Genomic DNA, 19,868 nt, shown 5'->3' with positions numbered 1-19,868 from the left:
GTGTAACACAAAGTGTTGAACATGTCATGTCATGTATTGAATATATAGTACTGAAAGTGAAAAACAGAAGGTTTGTATGGGGTCAGGGTGTCTGTAAGTTACTGGTGGCTTATCTTCAAGGTTGCGTGGCTGGCTGGGAGCTGTGGCTCCCTACCCCTGCCCAGCAGTGAGAGAGAGTATTGTAACTGCCTATCGCTAGCCCAGAAAAAGAGTAAAGTACAAAATTTGAAGTGTGGTTTCTAGCGACTGTGTATGGCTTTTGTTCCATCATGAAGTCAAAAAATGATAACTTGAACCATTTTCACTCAGGGACCCTCTGTCTTGGTTTTCTCTTATTGTCGTAACAAATAACCACAAGCTGGGTCACTGAAAATGACACAAATGTATTATCTTACTGCTTTGGAGGCTAGAGGTCCAACAGGGTCTCACGGGGCTAAAATCAGGGAGTCAGCAGGGCTACCTTCCTTCCTGGAGGCTCTCAAGGACAAACTTTGCAGCTTCTACAGGCTGCAGAGGATCCCTTGGTTCATGGCCTCCTTCCTCCATCTTTAAAGCTAGCAGCAGTGGGCAGAGTCCTTCTTACAGAGCATTACTCTGACTTCCTCTTCTCCTTTGAAAGGACCCTTGTGTGTACGCTGGGCCCACCTAGGGAGTCCATGGTAATCTTGCTTTCTTAACACCAGCTGATTAGCAACCTTAATTCCCCTTTGCTGTGTAACATAACATAGTTACAGGCTCTGGGGATTAGGTCATAGACTTCATATAAAAGAATCCAGGATAATCTTGGTTTCTCAAAGTTAGTTGATTAGTAAGTTGGGCATCTTTGGGAGCCATTATTCTGCCTTCCATACTACCCACAGTAAAAGAAAGTATGTGTCCACACAAAGACCTGTACATGAGTATTCATAGCAGCCCTGTATGTAGTAACCCCAAACTGGTAACAATTCCGTTGTCTGTCAACTGGTTAATGGATGAACAAAATATGACATGTCTATAAAGTGGAATATGATGTAACAATAAAAAGGAAGTGCTGATGCATGTTACATCATGCATGATGAACTTCAAAAACCTGATGCTAAGTGAAATAAACCAGGTGTAAAAGATACATTTTTATCTTTACAGGGAAATTCCAGAAGAAGGAAATCCGTGGAGACATAAGCAGGTCATTGGGTGCCTGGAGCTGAGGAATGGGGTCAGTCTGAAATGGACACTGGCAAGTTTGTTGGAACGATGGAAGTGTTATAGAACCAAATGGTGGTGATGGTTATAGAGTTGTGTAAGTTGACTAGAAAATCTTTGAGTTGTATACTTAAGCTGGGTTAATTTTATGGTAATTTCTAATTCACTAAAGCTACTTGAAAAAGGAAAGCATTTGTGCCGGCCCAACAGGCAACGTGACCTAGCGGAGGTTGAAGGCCACAGGAGGAAGGTGGCTGAGTGTGGTGGCAGCTTAGTGGATTTGAGAAGTTGGTCACACACACAGGGATTGAGCAGATAAGTAAATACACTGAGGGTTAAGGAGGCTGGTTTTCCAGGTGTTAGAGGAGGGAGTCGCTGAAGAGGAAAGAGGGAAGTGAGAACGAACATAGTTATGTTAGACTGGTATTGGAGGTATCTGTGTAAACTCGTGGTTTTCAGTATAGATAAATGTAGAAGGTAGCATATAGGTAAATATTGCATATACATATGTATATGTATCTGCATTTGCAAATGTTGGTGAGCTCTTTCCACTAGAAGGCCTAGCAACCGGGACAAATGGCACACCTGATTGCTCAGGTAATGGTTTCTATTAGCATTTTCCACTAAAGGAGACTAGGAATCCTTGGAGAAATGGCCGATTCCAGGGCTGGGACAGGAAAAGTATACTGTGCTGGAAATCTTTTCTGCCAGAAAGCAAGGAGACGATTAACAAATGAAGTGGGCATGTTGAGAGGACACGGAAGCCATCTTGAAGGGGCTCCCATTGGCACAATCTGGGACATTTGAGCATCAAAATATATAATGATGGTAATGGTTTAACACCCACAAAACTGCATCCCATGAGCCCACACTGGTGTAAATGAGGAAGTGTGGAATAAGAGAAAGCTCCACTTCACTGTAGAACGCCAACCGATCCCTGTGGAAGGAGTCATGGGGTTAGATAAATGTGCATTCAGGGGCGCCTGGATGGCTCAGTCGGTCGAGCATCTGATGATTCTTGATTTCAGCTCACGTCATGATCCCAGGGTTGTAGGATTGAGCCCCGTCAGGCTCTGTGCTGAGAGTGGAGCCTGCTTGGGATTCTCTCTTTCCCTCACTCTCTCCCTCTGCCCCTCCCCCTTGCTCATGTGTTCTCTCTATCAAAAAAATTAATTTGGGAAAAAATAATTATTTAAACTTGTTTCACATTTTTAAAAAAGTTTTAAATTTTTAAAATTTTAATTCTTTTAATGTTTATTTTTGAGAGAGAGAGACACAGCACAAGCAGGGGGGGAGCTGAGAGAGAGGGAGACACAGAATCCTAAATAGTCTGCAGGCTCTGAGCTGTCAGCACAGAGCCCATCAAGGGAGCTCGAACTCATGAATCGCGAGATCGTGACCTGAGTCAAAGTTGGACGCTTGACCAACTGAGCCACCCAGGAGCCCCTACACAATTTTAAAAATACATTTGCATGTGATAATGTGCCAGGCCTCATTCTTCTCTATAATTTGGAACTTACTCAGGTGTGAAGCACTCTTTGCTCCTGAATGGTCACAGGTTACTGTCTCTTCAAGTTTCTTTTCATCTGGACAGTTCTGCGTTCTTTCTCTCTGTGTCCTTGCTGGCGGTTTGCAGCTGTCCCTGTCTGCTGTTGCCAGTGTGCCACCTACAGGTGCGCCTGCCTGTCATATGCTGTCTGCCCTGGCTGGAATGCCACAGGAACAAGCTCATTGGGGGCCGCGTCCCTGGCTCGGAGGGACTTGCTGTGCGAGGAAGGGGCCTGAGCTTTCTTGCGTGGATGTTGTGACCACTCTTGTCTGCCCAGATTCCTTGCAGTCTATTCTTTAGCTCCGAAAATGTTCTAAAGAGGGGAGATTGCCTGAGGATTGGGTATTGGTCGTGACCACCTTTGGTTTGGGGAGATGTCTGGTTTCTTTTCTTGTAGGAGGGTTGCTTGACAGACCACCGTGAGAATGAGGGGTCACCCTGCTGCTCAGAGGTTGCCAGATGTCAATAGATTAGCCAGTGCCACCTGCACAGTACGGTAACCATTGACAGCCTCTTGTGAGGGTGACTTCTGGGGTGCCATCCAGGTAAATACCAGCTGATGATTCTGTATTATGAGCTGAGTAATGGCCTGCCACACCTCCACACTTAAATCATTTTGCCATTTCTTCCCTTGCCAGCCCGCATTTTCCGTGAGCCTCTGCATTTCTTTGTTGGCTGGACCCCTCAGCCCCAAAACTATGTCTGTCCTTCCTTCTTGGGGCCTGTGTGGGGAGTCGTTGTGAGGGCAGATCTCTAAGACGAACTGTCATCTTTGGAGACCACACTGCCAGTGGCACCTTTGAGCTTGGGGTCTGGGCAGGACGGATGGCCCTGGGCTCTGGGAAGCCGTCCCAGGAAGTTTGGTTTACCACACGCAAATAGACGGTCATCATCCTGGAGCTGGAAATTTGGTTTCTGGACTCATTTTTATATGCTGTTTATGTTGGCCACTGTCCTTGGAACAACCTTGGCCAGCTGAGGGTTGAGGGAAATCGTGCCTTGTCCACTTGGAGAGGGTCATTCAAAAAGGTATGGGTTGTCTGGCCAGGAACTTTTCTGATAGGGTCGGCATGCCCCTGCCTGGCACAGCTTGGTTTTGATTTGGCCTGAGTGCCCTCTTGGGAATGGTAATAGGGGGTATGCCATGCCAGGAGAGGCCCCAGCAGCCAGCTTGCATCATGTGGAAGGCACTTTTTTCCCAAGGCACAACCATCATGAGCCAAGGAGGGTCTGCCTATGTGGCCTATGCACGAGAGCCTTTAAAATGTATTTGGTTGTATTGTATTTTTAATATTTTATTAAGTTCCTTTTTTTTTTAATTTTTTTTTGACGTTTATTTATTTTTGAGACAGAGACAGAGCATGAACAGGGGAGGGGCAGAGAGAGAGGGAGACACAGAATCGGAAACAGGCTCCAGGCTCTGAGCCATCAGCCCAGAGCCTGACGCGGGGCTCGAACTCACGGACTGCGAGATCGTGACCTGAGCTGAAGTCGGACGCTCAACCAACTGAGCCACCCAGGTGCCCCTATTAAGTTCCTTTTAAAGTGTTTTGGAGCCCCAGCTGCTTATGCCAAAAGCCAGACCCACAATTCTTTTGAGGTCTACCCCTCCCTCCCTCTCCTTCTCTTCTTCCCCTGCCCTCTGTCTTTGTCTCTCTTTCTATCCCCTCAGTTATAGGTGTTTTGATGTAATCAGGTTTCCATGAGAGGAAAGCCTGATTTTGCCCTTCACCTCCCAGGAATGACCTTCATCCATTTGGGTTTTAGCAAAGGGTGTGTCTGGCCTCATCTGTGATTTGATCTCTCTTCTGAGCATGTCTTAAAGGCCATGGCCTTCAATGGGTTTTTGACCAAATCTGCATCTTCGTGGCCACATCCTCAATTTGGTGAGGAGACCGCTCCGTGTCACAACTCTGGAAACCCAGGGACATCAGGACCCCTCACTTCTGCTTGTGAACTGGTTGGTCTTTGTCTGAGTTCACTTCTTTCTTGTAGTACCCTTTAAAGTACAGGCAGTCCTATCAGTTCACACAAGGGATCATCTTTCCTGATGCTTCTCTGCCAGGAGCCACAAATAGATGAGGTGTCTATATTCAGTTTTCCACATCTCGTGGGCAGCATTTTTCTGCCATGTAACCCAGGTGCCATGTTTCTATCCCTTTTTATGTTCCCTTACCACTAGCTATCCAGTGCCAAAGCCACTGTGCCAAAGTTTGGGTTGGCATAGCACTCCACCTCTAGGTGCCGATTTCTGTTTTACTTTGTGCAGCACAAATACCTCCCAATAGGTCCAGTGGCTTATGACAAAAATATTTTTTATTACTCAGGGTTCTGTATGTCTGTTCTCAGGGTTCTGTTTTGCTCCACGCTGTGAGTCAGGTTCAGGTCGTTGTACTTTTTGGGCCCCAGGTTGAATGGTACCTGCTGTCTAAGGCACTCTCTTCTCATGGCATGTTCCAGGGGGTGAGCCCCAGCTTATAATTCTTTTTTTTTATTAAAAAAATTTTTTTTGGCTTAGTCAGTTAGGCGTCCGACTTTGGCTCAAATCATGATCTCACGGTCCGTGAGTTTGAGCCCTGCGTCGGGCTCTGTGCTGAGAGCTCGGAGCCTGGAGTGTGCTTTAGATTCTGTGTCTCCTTTCTCTGCCTCTCCCCACCCCTCCCCCCAAATAATTAAACGTTAAAAAAAATTTAATGTTTATTTTTGAGAGACCAAAAGAGACAGATCACAAATGGGGGAGGAGCAGAGAGAGAGACACACACACAGAATCCAAAGTAGGTTCTAGGCTCTGAGCTGTCAGCACAGAGCCCGATGTGGGGCTTGAACCCACAAACTGTGAGATCATGACCTGAGCTGAAGTTAGACCCTTAACCCACTAAGCCATCCAGGTACCCCTATAATTCTTAAAGTGTTTCTTTCATGTCCCCACCCCTGTCCCATTCTCTGCCACTTTCTGAGTTGTTTCTTTACATCTTTTCCAGTTAATTCTCACATCAGCTATATTTATTCATTGGGCTTCTGGTGATCCTTTCTTAATCAGATACACCGGATCAATTTTAAAATGTTCTCCCATTGTGTTTAAGCTTATAGGCCTTATTTCATATCTGTACCCTGGCCCTTGGGGGTCAGTTTTGCTGCCCTTCCTGCTGACTCTTACTCATAGTGGTTTCTTTCCTTGGGTGTTTGGTAATTTTTCATGGTGAGCTCACATTTAACCAGTTATAATCTGCAAGATCCTGGAGAGCCTGGGTTGAGCATGCGTTTTTTCGGAGAGATTTTGTGAATGGTTCTTCTTGGTGTCCAGTGATGTCACCTACCTGAAGACACTTGAATTCTACCTATCTACTTGGTGTTTCCTTGACTGAGGAAATGAAAATTCACCCAGGTGAGAGCAGGCTTGGGCCACGAACTCCGTGGGACACTCCCTGAGTATTTCTCCCTCCGAGCCAAGGCTGGAGATGGCCAGGTCTCCTGGTTGTCTCCTTTTCCAGTGAGTGGATTGCTAGAGGTATAACTTTGAGAGTCCTAGGTCCAGGCAGAGGTCCTAGTTTAGGCCTCCTTCTTTTGTAGGTCAGAGGTTTTTTTTCTGCTTCTGGGATTGGCTGATGACCTTACGGGAGCCCTGGTTTCCGTACTTACATGGCTTGGGCATCTTAATTCAGCTAGAGCTCTTAGCATTGTAGATTTCCCACACCTGTTTGTTTCCTTCCTTCCTTCCTTCCTACCCTCCTTCCCTCCTTCCCTCCTTCCCCTCCACACTTACATTTATGCTTACTGTGTCTTACCCAGCATTTCTGGATGATTATGGTGGGTGGGTGACCCAGCACATTGGCAGGATCTGGAGGCCTCCCTCTATAGTACACTTATCTCAGTCCTCCCTGGGCACACAGAAGGTCCTGTTTCTTAAGAGGCCTCAGGGGCTCGGCGCAGGGGCACCCAGGGGAAGGAAAAGACCCAATTTCTCTGTATGGGCTTCTTGTCCGAGAGAGGATAGGGCATACAGACACAAGGAGGTTGAAGAGGAAGGGACCCCCATGCATTTATTGAGCAGCTATCGGGCATGTGCAAGATCCTGTGTCTGTACCACGCCTGTCTACTCCTATCATCTTACTCTATCCTCACAACAACTTTTGAAAGACTCAGAAATGTCAAGCAATGTACCCAGGGTCTCACATCAAGCCGGTGGGCTGAGCTGAGAAGCCACGTCTACCCCTTCTCCCAGTCCAGTGCTTCTTCAGAAGACGAGGTGCAGGCAGGCCTGCCTGCCCAGAGCAGGTGCGTGGGAGGCTGCATGACCTTTCATGGACGACTCCGCTTGCCTGAGTCTCTGAGCTTGTGTGTGCAACGTGGCGGTGGGCACCAGTGAGTAGGGGCTTTGGGCAAATTTCCCCCCCTCCCCTTTTCATGATGGTTGTAGAAGTTCCAAAGAAACAGAGAAGTGAACGTCTTGAATGGGGTGCCGGGATACTGTACTGCATGTGAGGGCAGGGGGCTGTGGTGTGGTTGGGGCTAGAGGGGCCACATCTGGAGCCACTGGTGAGCGGGGCATGGATGCTTTGGGAAGAGAGACAGGTGTGTGTGTGTGTGTGGATGGGGGCTTGGCCAGGAGACCATGTTTCAGACTCTGTATGAGTCTAGCTGCTGTGCTTTTGGGTCATTGCCAAACACTTAGCGGCCGTGACTCCCTGGGCCCCGGACCCTTGGGTATTTGTTTTTTTAATGACGATTCATTCCCAAGGATGGCAACAGCTTTAGCCCACAAGTCTGAACTTAGATCTTGTCTCCCAACCCAGTGGTGTTTGCTTACGCCTTTTCCGTTGAGAAAGTCCCATTCCGTGTCTTCTCCCTGGCACTGCCCCCACCCCCGGGCAGTCATGACATGTCAGGCTCCAGCATATGGTCATGGCAGAACAGAAAGAGACTGCTCCTCAGGGTGCACGGGGCCCCTGGGCTGCATCCCCACCGCTGTCCCAGTCAGCAGGGGCAGGAGGCTGTCACGTACAGGAGTGCTCGGGGACAGCTCAGCTGCCCCAAGCAACGCCTGGAGCTGGCCGTAGGTTCACAAAGGCTTCCTGGCCCAGCAACCTGCAAGCTGGGACCTCTGGGTGGGGTTCTGTGATGGGAAGGGAAACCCCAGGGCCGGGTGGGAAACAGAGTGGTTAAGAAAGCAGACGCTGGAGTCAGACAGAGCCGGATTTGGGTCCTGGCTCTGTCACTTGGTTTGTGACCTCAGGCAAGTTCTTTAACTTCTCAGAGCCTCAGTTTCCCTGCCTCTGAGAACAGGAGTAACAATTATACGTGGCCCTGTGTGGCTGCTGAGGGCCTTCCACACAGGACCCGACATGTGGTAAGCAAGCAGTAAATGCCACCTGTTGTTGTCATCGCCGTCCATGTTGAAGGGACCCTGGAGCCCATGGTGCCCGATTGTGTTGGCTCTGGTCTGAGCAACAAGAGGAAAGCCCAGACGAAAAAGCCCAGTAACTTAGAACTTGGGTGTAGAAATTGAGTGGTCAGTGTTGGTGCAATTGTGGCCCTTTAGCTGTGGGAGGAGGCTGTCTAAAGGCCCAGAGGGGTGACCCGGTGGTCACAGGGGATGGCCACTCCCCACAGCATTCTGCAGAAGCCTGGCAAGTAAAACTGCTGCTCCCCCCTCCGATCGGCTGGCTAGAGGCCAAGGAGGCTGCAGTGATGCACCCGTGCCTCAACCTGACTTGGGCTTCCAAGGGCCTTTCTTTTTTTAGAAAAAAAAAATTAATGTTTATTTATTTTTGAGAGGAAGGGTACAGGAGAGGGGCTGAGAGAGAGGGAGACACAGAATCGGAAGCAGGCTCCAGGTTCTGAGCAGTCAGCACAGAGCCCAATGCGGGGCTTGAACTCTCGAACCACGAGATCATGACCTGAGCTGAAGAGACGGTCACTCAACTGACTGAGCCACCCAGGGGCCCCTGCAAGGGCCTTTCTTAACCTGAAGCGGCCTGGGTTCCTGGGGATGGGAATCCAGAGAGAAAACAGACACGTGAGGACCCCAGAAAGAATTAGGAGAAAGCCACCAAGCCTGTTGTTTGGGAAAGGATAGCTGGTCATTCTCTAGCCTGCAGGGTGCTTGCGACTGTGGTTGTATCGGGCCCTGTAGGCTCAGTCATCTGCAAAAGTAGGCATTCATCCTGGGTATCTGGGCTCTGGAGCCCACTCTGGAGCTGGTTGTTCTCAGCTGTAGTGTACCTGTGTGCCTGGGGGCTGTCCAGAGCCTGCTCCCTGGGCCCTCTGTGGCCCTGCACTGCCCACTTTTCACAGTCTGCTAAGATTTTGCAGGATGGGGGCGCCTGGGTGGCTCACTTGGTTAAGTGTCCAACTTTCACTCAGGTCATGATCTCCTGGTCGTGATCTCTTGCAGTTCGTGAGTTCAAGCCCTGAGTCAGGCTCTGTGCTGACAGCTCAGAGCCTGGATCCTGCTTTGGATTCTGTGTCTCCCTCTCTCTCTGCCCCTCTCCTGTGTGTGCGTGTGCTCTCTCTCTCTCTCAAAAATACATAAACATTAAAAAAAAAAAAGGTATTCGCAGCATAGAAAATGGACTCAAAAATCAAGTGGCAGGAGTCTTGCATTTGAAGCTTCTCGGGTGGTACTATGAAAGGTCTGTGTGGGATGCAGTCTGGTGGGGAATAGCTGAGGGCATCATGGACCCTGGGACCCACCCAGCCATGGGAAAGGGACTTTGTGTCTCCTGGACCAGAAGGTACTCTCACAGTCACATTCATCAGGTGACACTAGGAGCTCAAGAGCTTTGTAGGGAAAGCTGTACATCACTGAATGGATTTCCTTCCCTTGGTGACAGATTCTGTTAATCCTTTCCTGATAATGACAGCTTACCTTTCTGTTTTTGTTGATACGAGAAGCAATTATGTCCTGAGGGTCTATGAAGACCCTCTCGTCGATAGAGTCCTGCCCCCCAAAGATATCCACATCCTAATCCTCAGACCCTGTGAACGTGTGTGTTCCCTTGCATGGCACAGGTGACCTGCCAAGTGTGATTAAGTTAAGGGTTTTGGGATGGGGGCTTACCCTGGATTCTCCTGTTGGGCCCAGTGTTTTCACAAGAGCCCTTGTCAGTGAGTGAGGGAGGCGGAGTGTCAGAGTCAGAAAAGGAGAAGAGATTATGGAAGCACAGGTCAAAGAGAGGCAGAGAGAAGTTAGAAGATGCTTCTGGAATGGCTTTATAGAGGGAGGAGAGGCACAAGCCCAAGGATGCAGGGAGCCTTGGGAAGCTGCAAAAAGGCAAGGAAAAAAATTCTCCCCTTGAGCCTCAAGAAGGAACACAGCTTGGTGACGCCTTGATTTTTTGTGTAGTGAGACACAGGTGGGACTTGTGACCCCCAGAACCATAAGATAACTTGTGTTGTTTCAAGTTACTAAGTTCACGGTAATTTGTTACAGCAGCAGTGGGAAACTAATACAGACACTAAGACCTGAGGTTTGGTGCAGGAGACGGTGAGTGCAGTGCGTATCCTAGACCCACCCCAGAGATCTGTCTCCTGCCTCACCCTCGTGGGCTCCAGAGCAGGGCTCCAGACCGCCCCTCTTCAGCAGAGCTTCATGGGTGGGTGTGTCCTTAGCCCGTGTGTCCTCATGAGCATGCGTTTCCTTCAGGGTTAAGTCTAACAGCACATTAGGAGCAAAGAGAAGGGAGGGTAATCACGCGTGACATGGAACCACCGTTCCATGCACCTTCTTTCCTATGGAGTCAGGACTGTGGACTTTTTGACAACACTTTGTTTCCCTTTGGTTGCTTTCTTCCATAATTTTTGGCTCTGGGTCTGTGCTCCAGAGTACAGAAGGTCCCAGGAAGGTGAGCGCCAGCCAAGAGTTGGGTTTCAAGTGCAGTCAGGGAACCACAGGGAGCCCACTCCACGTTCATAGCTGTAGAGAAAGCCAACATGGCCATGGGATCTGTGAGCTTTTTTTCAGAAATACCTTTGGCTTTGGTGTATCCGAGAGCAAGCGCTAAACCACTCTTTTCACCATGGCTTAAAGAAATGAGCCTACAACTGGCAGCGGGCTTTGTTGAGAGGAACTGTTGGGTTGCGGGGATGGACAAGCAGGGTTCGGGGCGGGGGAGGTGAGGATGGAGGCAAACAGCCTTGGGGTTTTGCTTTATTTAAGGCCTCAGGAATCTTCCCTGAACAGGCCAGCCTTTGCCCATGGAGGGCTTCCTCCCGGAACTGGATTGGTTTGCATATCCCTGGACCTTTTAACAACTTAGAAAAACACATCAGTTCTTTGGATAAAGAGGAATTTAGCACAGACAATTACCACGGGCTTTAGGCATTTCAAGGTTGTTATAAAGGAAGCTGGGACAAAAACAAAAAGGCAGAAGGACCGAGACAGTGCTGCTTAATTTCCAGCACTGATAGAAGACTGGTCCCTGGATCTTGAGCAGACCCTCTGTACCTGGTTCTTAGTTTCCCTGTCTCCTACGTACACATTCCCCATGGGTCCATCCACTTCTGACTTGTACCCTTCATTGATTCCAGGCTTGAACGTTGCTGCAGGTTTGCAAGACTTCACACCGAGGAGTCCTTGATCCATTCAGAAACAAAGAGAAACTGTTTTGTGAGTTATTAAAAAAAAAATTCCCTTAGAAAGTAAGAATTCCACAAAGGTAGTTAGCAGACAATCCTCAGAATTTGCAGAGAGATACCAATTGTCCCAATAATTCCAGAGCAGGATGTGGCAGAGAGCTAGATGCCAGCCTGCCGTCCCTCCCTGCCCCACCCCTCCCTGAGGGCAACCAGAGGGGCTCCCATCAGCCTGGCCTCCGCTGGCTGGGATGCTGCAGGGACCGGACCGGCTTCTCAGGAGCCACAATTAGCAACTGCCTGTGGAGTGAGGGTTTGATCTCCGACAGCAGATAATAAATTGTTCCCATGCACTAAACCAATTCCCCTGAGCACTGGAAACATGATAATTCCACCCTCTCTCTGCCGTCACTAACTCACACCAAGAAACCACACTAAACCATGATGCTGAAATTAAAATAATGCCTTTGTAGATTTGCTGATTACAAAATTCTAGGTGGGTTTCTTGACACTAAGTTTTTCTCAGTGATTCAGGGGCTTGCTGTCCTCCCATGCCTGGGGTACTTTGCATTACAGCATTTATGGTTGTGGCCCTGGAGCCTTGAAGAGCTGGGATTGAATCCAGTTCTGTCCCTGTTTCCTATGTGACCTTAGGTAAGTTATTTAACCTTTTCTGTTCCCTTGTTCTCAGGGGAGAATGGGATCTTCCTCACAGAGCTGTTAGGGCACTAAGCTACCGTTTATTGAGTGCTTGCTGTGTGCTGGGGCACATGTACCCTGCCATTTAGCATTCGCAGTGACTTCATGGTGGGGGTGTCCAGGGGGGTAGTATTGTTCCTATTTTATAGATAAGTTGTAGACCCCGAGAAGCCAAGTGACTCACCCAAGTCCACAGCTGGTGAGCAGCACAGCTGGGACTCGAATCTGGAAGTGGACTCAAATGTCCTCCCTCTCTCTCTCTCTCTTTTTAAATCTTTATTTATTTATTTTTGAGAGTGAGCAGGGGAGCAGCAGAGAGAGAGAGAGGGAGACAGAGAATCTGAAGCAGGCTCCACACTGTCAGCACGGAGCCCCATATGGGGCTCAAACTCACAAGCTATGAGATCATGGCCTGAGCTGAAGTTGGACGTTTAACTGACTGAGCCACCCAGGGGCCCGCAGTCATATGTCCTCTTTCTCAACCACTGAGACAATGCTTGCCCTTGGAAGGGCTTGCGTGCAGTAGGTACGCAGTACAAATGAACGGACAAAGAGAAGAGAGCTGAGTGCGTTGTCTGCAAACCTGATCCCAAGGAGTGTGTCAGGTCTCATGCATGTAACCTGGATTCCCAGGATCTCAGCATGATGGCAGGCAGGCAGATGGCCTCCTTGGGGATTGTTCCAGGGCACGGCCGGGCAGCAGGAAGGCCCTCTGGAGTGCCTGAGCAGTCTTCTTCCCTCCCTCCGGGGCAAGCAGGGACGTCTAGAGTTCGAGCCCAGATCCTAGATCCTGGAGGCAGGCACAGCGTTGCTTAGATTTAAGGAGTAAGTTCAAAGCAGAAAGGAAGCTCTCTTAAAAATGAAGGGCAGTGTGGGTGTCAGGGCCAAGGGAGGATGGTTGAGAATTCCCAGTAAAACTTTACAGCTTCCGCACTTCTGCTCCTCTCAATCTTCCCATGAAAACCACGCGTCTGGGGGAGTGTCTCGGCTGAGTGAGGCCAGGAGCCACCCATTAGCCCCGCCAGGCAAGGCTTTCCGGCTTCATTAGTGCCCGCGCACGGCCCTGGTGGACGGCAGCTGGCTAATTGGGGGCCAGACGGTAGGCCCACAGGGAGGAGAAGTGACCACCAGTGCCCGTGGGGGCCGGGATGGCCCCGATGCTGCCCGCCCACCCTGCTGGCCTGCGTCTGGGCAGAGGACACTCTGCTCTTGTCCCTTTTATGCGTATTGACTTAGCGGAGTGCAAACATGTTAAAAGTTCACTTTCTCCTTTATAGGAGTCTATAAAAAGCCTCTTAAACTGGAGTCCTAGGGCTTGAGCGAGACAAATGTAGGATCAGGCCTTAGGGATGGTGTAGTCCGTCCCCCCGCCTTCACAGAGGTGTGAGCCCATTTCGGATGTTGCTTCAGCTTGAAGCCTGAAAACCCCAGCTTGGCTCATACAACCACAGCAGACCCATGCCAGCGGGCAGAGGGGTCCGGATGTGGGGGCTGCCTGTGCATTCTATCTCTGGTGTGTCCCTGGTGAAAGCTGGCTGGCCTGCCTGGCTCTCTGGGGTGTAACAGCAGGAGAGTCGGCCTTGCCCAGGGCCAGTGGGGGGTGCCTGAGATCCTGGGGTCTCTAAGCAACTACAGGAGAGGAAGTGTCCCACATGCCCAGCATCTGGCTAAGTGAGCTTCCTGATCATCGGCCCTGGTGACTTAAAGCCTAGGATGGCCTGCTGGGGTGCTGGAGAGGGTGGGGGTGCAGGATGGACTTGCACCTCTGGGGTCCTCGTGTGGCCACAAGAACCACAGAGCGCACGGCATGTCCTGTCCATGTAAAATGCTCCCTTTAAAGAGTGACTTGGTAATCAAGTGATGAGCCCTGTAGTCAAGACTTGTGGGTTGGGGGGAGGGGGCAGTTTGCAGGCTTTGGGAAATTGCTTTTGTTCCTCAGCCCTCAGTTTCTACGTTTGTCAAGCTGGGGGCCCTCCCTGCCCTGCCTGCCTGCCTCTCAGGGTTTTGCAAGGCTACAGTGGGAGAGAGGCATTTGGGAATGGTGGGTGGGACAAAGGTGCTTTATGGCCCAGGGGGACCTGATCTGCAGAAGGTGACCCTGGCACTCCTTTGTTCAGCAGACAGCTAATGGAGGGGTGAGCGAATGAATGTGCTGGGGCTCACTCCCAGGGCCTGGCCAGTCACTGTGTCCTCCTCGCTGTGTCTCAGTGTATTCTATTCTGTAGGTAGGGCTTTGGGCAGGAACACAGGATCTGGTCCCACTCACAGGCACACACCCTGGGGCGTCTCCCTGATACTGGCTGTCCCGTTTGGCTCTGCTGATCTGCCCCTCGCATTGGGCCATGCTGTCCAAAGAGGTGTGGCAGCGCAGCGGGGGCCTCCATCTGTGGTCTCCCCACATGGCGCCTGGGCCCAGTAAGCAGGTCCCTCTGGGCACCAGGGGTGGTTGATGGGGCCAGAGCAGCCCCAGTGGTCAGCAGCAGCCTTCACAGGCCTGTACAGCCCAAGGTATTCCTCCCGGCAACCAAGGGAGAGCATGAGCCTTGGCCTAGGCTCAAACAGGTATGAGCTTTCCTGAGAGCAGGAAGTATTCAAAGCTAAGAGAAAGGCAGGAAGGGGATAGAAACCTTTTGGAAAGAACACTTACCCTCCGAGTGTAAATCTGGTCAAAGCACAGAAGAAGGTTAGCGTGGGTTCTGTACCTGATGGGCAGGCTGGCTTTCAAGTCCAAATTGGCCTTGCCTCTCTACCTTGCTTGAATTTTTTACTCTCTCTGAGTCCATTTTGTCACAAGTAAGGTGGTGATAGGTCACAAACTGTAGAGTATTTGAGGAGAGGGGGAGTTTAATGCAATGAGTGTGAGGCACCCAGCGCAGTGCCTGGAACACAGAAATGTTCACTACATGGATATTATTATTTCTACCACCATGATTTTCACTATCGGTAGCATAGAACCATTGGCGGATGGAAATGCCCTGGCCATGGTTTTTGCTCCATACGCTAAGTTAAATGGTATGAAAAGCTTGGAGTGTCACCCTGAAGAGCTCCACCAACTCAGGTTCTAGAACAGTATTGCCCAATACAATAGCCACTAGCCACATGTGCCCACCCACTGAGGACTTAAAATGTGGTAAGTAAAAATGAGAAACTGAATTTGAAATTGTACTTAATTTTAATTTAAATAGTCTCATGTGGCTCATGTGTACCATATTGGTCCTGAAGGTTCTAGAAGGTTCCCTCCAAACTGGACATGGCCTAGGTCTTCTCTGAGCTGTGTTAGCACCGGATGGAGAAGGGTTTACTAATAACTCCAGCACTTCCAGCTACAAACAATAAGGTTGGGGTTACGCATGGTATTGGTAACCACCTGGCCAGATTCCTTTAAACTTGGCCCACATGAAGATGAACTGGCTACTGTCAAACACTGACCATAGCCAGAGTTTGGATTCTGGCCATGGCAGGTGCCTGGCTTCTAACCTTTATGGGCATCAGAGCAATAGTAAGAAATAGACGACATTTATGGAAGTATTTGGCCCCGACACTGTGTTGCCAACTCTTTTTCACAGATGAGACCACACCCCCAAGAGGTGGGGTGACTTAACTCGCTCCTCCTCCCTTCTCAGACCACAAAAATAGAGGCCCAGCCGGTCTCGTACTATTGGAATGCCAAAGTATGGCTCAAGGTCATGGGCTGCAGAGCAGTGTTTCCCCAGCCAGAGCAGGGAGTAGCTTCCTATTTTATAGCTGTGAGAGTGAAGGCTCAGAGGGTCCAGAGGACCGCCCCAGAGGTCACAGGGAGTTGGTCATTCCACGAGGAGGCAGGACGGTACTCAGGGCCCGCTGGTCCCTGAAGATCACTTCTCCTGTCACCCAAGTCCTCCCTGCCCTGCTTCGACTTCCTGTGGCCACTGTCAGGGTGGACAGGCCACACCGCAGGGCACGTCCACACGAACTGGAGCGAGGGCAGGGCCCCGAGTGGGGTGGTCCTGCCTCAGCGGGGCTGGGTGCACTGGTGGGGGACTGACAGCTGACGGCCTTAATGGGCACATTGTCCCCTTGCTGCCGAGAGCACCGCCCGGCCACTTCCTCACACGCCGCGCGCTGGATGAGCTCATGTCTGAGGCTGCGGGCGGCATGGGGCAGCCGAGCTTGGCTGCAAGGAGGCCCGGGGCCCGCGAAGCCCGAGCAGGCTGGGGCCGGCGGAGTCGTGAAGCAGAACGTTGTAATGAGCGACGCCGGCTGGATTTATGGGGCTGCGCACGTGCGCCTGGCCTTCCTGCGAGGGCCTCCGCACGGGAACAAAAACAATTCCTGGCCCGAGAACGGCGCGACTGGGTCTTAACAAGAGCCCACTAATTACTGGAAGGCCCCGGCCAGGTCCCCAGCCTGTGGAGGAGCAGAGCGTGGGGCTGGTTCCTGTGTCAGCTTAGGCTTTGCTGGAGTCTTCGGTCTCTACTCAGGAGGCCCAGAGGGAGGCACGAGACATGCCACTTGCTACCTGTGGCATTGCAGAAGCTGCTGACGTCCTCCTCACTTTTCCTCATCTGTAAAATGGGGCGATGTGCCTTCTGAGGCCAGGGGGTGACAGCATACCAGAGTGAACAAGGGTGGACCTCACAGATGGCCCGTTTCTGGTTCTGAGTCTTGGTTATATGCCTCGTTCTGCTGTGTGGCTTGCCGAGAAACTTCACCTCTCTGAGCCAGGCTCCCTCACCTAGAAAGTGGGGATAACGGTGTTCAGTTTGCAGGGTGACGAGGAGGATTTAACGAGAGAACGCACGTGGACTCCTTAGTGTACCAGGTACTCAAACCGCTGCCACCTCTGCACGCGGTCATGGCTGGCTGTGTTACTGTCATCTTCCTACACAAGCATGTGAGTGGCAGATGGGTTCTTGAAGGCCCTGTGTCAGTGTGATTCTGCAGCTGTGCTGTGGTATCTGGGCTTCAGAGGGTCAGACCTATACCCTGTCAGGGGCACGTCGGAGACTCATAGGGGCCGACACGTCCCTTGTCCTCTTTCCGCTGGTAGAATCTGGGCCTTCGACTGAGAGCGGGGCTTGTCCTGGGGCTGGGTCTGTGAGCAGGAGATCCCTGACTCGGGCTTGTGTGTTGGGCCATCAGGAAGTGGTGCTAGTCTCCCCCCAAGGACACCTGCCCTGTGGCCAGTACCCTTGCCTGGAAAGTTTGTGCACCAGGCCCCCTGGCACGCAGGCAAGAAGCTCTTGGCTGCGATAACTCAGAGGTCTCTCCTGCAAACATATTCTACTGTTTTCCCTGTTTATGGATATCGTGGATTTAGCATCTGGCCAGAAAGTTCCCATGACCACTCCCTTTTCAAATCGAGAGCCAAAGAAAGCAGAAGCACCAGATGCCACGAGATCTGGGCTGTGGTTAGCAGTGTGGCGAGAGGGTGCCGTGCCGGGGCCTGGGGCCAACATCACACTTCACTCTGAAGCCACCGTGTGCCCGCATGAAGCGAGAGATCCATCAGGGTGGTGCCCCTGGCTGACTTGCACAGGGATGGATTTTCGGGAACGACCATGTTCTCCCCAATCTTCTCACTGCCTTGTCTGACTCAGGCGGCCTGCCTGGTGACTAGCCTCTGAGGTCCTGGTGGAGTCTGCTCACGCAGTGATTCCCATCTGGGTCCTTGGGGTAAGACACCGAGGGTGCCCCACAGGGCAAAGGCCCCTCTCCCCAGCCTCACGGAGGGCAGGGTTTCTTTTGCTTGTCCACTGCTGCACGCCTAGGGCCTCGCATACTGATGGGTCCAGAGGGCTCAGGGTATGTGTGTGAGTGAGTGATCCTCGCTATGTGATGGGGAGACAGCCGTGTGAACACATGACAGCCAGCCAGGAGGCACAGTGTTGTGGCTGCTGAGTGTGCCTGGTGCACCGAGACAGGGCACCTGGCCTAGACAGGGGATCGGGAAGGCTTCCTGAAGGAGGAGGAATGGAGGTCTGAGAGCAGAGACCTGAGGGTTGAGCAGGATGACGAAGAAAAGGTAGCCGTGGCGTGTTCCAGACTGAGGCACTGGCATACACGGTGGCCTGAAAGTGATGTAAGAGAGGCATGCAACAGTCTGTACTGGTGGAAAGAGGGGCGGAGGCGGGGAGGTGAGGCGGGGGGAGGCTGGGCAGCCTTCCTCGGGACCCAGGCCCATGTCCCCTTCAGGAGGCAGCTTCTGAACTTCCATGGGTCCCTCTTCCCTTGACCGTTCTGCAAACGGAAATGCTGTGCCATCATCCCAGCCTGTTGTGAGGCCTGAGGCAGCCGTGTGCGTGCACGTGTCTTGTGTGCTGTAAAGGGCTGCGTGGCTGATGGCTCTGGGTGCTGCCCTGTAGAGGCCCTGGAGTGACTGGGGCCACTTGAGGTCCAGAGGTCCAGGAGGGTTCAGGTGAGGGCCCCCTGCCTAGCGAGGTTGTTTAGGGGAAGTTGTGAACGTCCCCTTGGTCATTTGGATTTGCCCAGAATTAAGGCCGCGAGTAAGCGAGAGTTCCTCACCGTTGGCCTATCCGTGAGGTGGCGTTTCCCTAACCGGGATGTGCCACAGGGCCAGGTGACCTCTCTCCGGGCCTTTAGGGGCTGCCTCCAGGTGGGACGCCACGGGCATGACCTCCGTGGGACGTAATGAGGAGCTGCCGGGGTTCAATTAGGCGCCGAATCTGGCACTGCACCGTGTGACTGACAGCTCATTACCCCACTGCCATTTTGGGCGGTGGAATTTAATCTCCCAGATGGCAAGCAAATCAATTTGTCCATCCACTGCAGCTGAGCCTGCTCGAAGCCTACTCTAATTTATTCTCTTAAGCTTCAGAAGCCTTGCCGTTTCAACGTATAGCAATACCGGCTTCCCTAGCCAGCCTGGGCATGGGGTGTACAGGCGGGCATGTGGAGAAGGTTGAGTGGGCAGCCTGATCAGGCGGCTGGAGTGCTCAGGAGGGGCCATGCCATCAGCCAGGGTCCTAGTCCAGGAGGCTGGGCTCACAGGTGGGAAGGTTGTATGTGGGAATAGGAGTGGTAGGACATCTGAGTCCCTGAGACCAAAGTTGCTTGCCCCAGGGCTAAGGCCAGAAGGCACTTTGGCCAGCATGGCACAGGTGATCTGCTTCCATGCATTCTAGGGCTGGGTTTCCCCATGCTGTGGTCATGGGGCTGCTAGAAGATTTGGAGGCTGTAATTCTGGGACTCTGAACTGTCTGCCCTCAGTAAAGTATGGTCACAAGCCCACAGCTGTGGCAGGGACCTTCACCTTGCGACGCGGGGACAGTGTTCAGGGAAATCCGAGGCCTCTTCCTCCACGATTATAGTGCCTGTGGCATGTGCTCCAGGGCGCATGATGCCCCTGCTCGACTTTGGGTGCAGGGCCCCAGCAGACTCTGGAAGGCAGTCTGGGTGACCCCTCTAAGCATACTCAAGGGGGCTGTTAGCAAAGGTCTGCATTTACGGGGCAAAAACAGCCTCTCCGAGGGGAAATTTCAGCTGCTTTGTGTCCTGGGTGATCCTGTTCAAGGTGGGTATTTTTCTGCGTATCCCTCAGTTCTGCACTCTGCTGACATGGGGCTCTGGAGTCTCCTTAGGCGTGTGAGCATGGGGGGCGTGAGAGGGGTGAGTGTCGCTTTGGTGGTAGAGGGATTTGAGGAAGACAGTACCTTCTGTGGAGAGAGCATTTGTGAAACACTTTCTGGAGTTTGACAAAGCAGCCCGGCTGAGTTGGTTTTTAGGGGTCAGGGAAAGGCCAATCTATTTACACACCTTTGCTAAGGAGCATGGCGGGGCAGTGATGGCGGCAGGGATTAATGAGCAGTTTTATTGCCTCGCCTGTCAGGAGGGTCATGGGATATTATTTTGATATCGGGGGGCCCCC

This window comes from Panthera onca, chromosome A1 (genome assembly GCF_046562875.1).
Source record: "Panthera onca isolate mPanOnc1 chromosome A1, mPanOnc1 haplotype 2, whole genome shotgun sequence".
In the NCBI taxonomy this organism is placed as follows: Eukaryota; Metazoa; Chordata; class Mammalia; order Carnivora; family Felidae; genus Panthera; species Panthera onca.
This window is presented reverse-complemented; position numbering follows the sequence as displayed.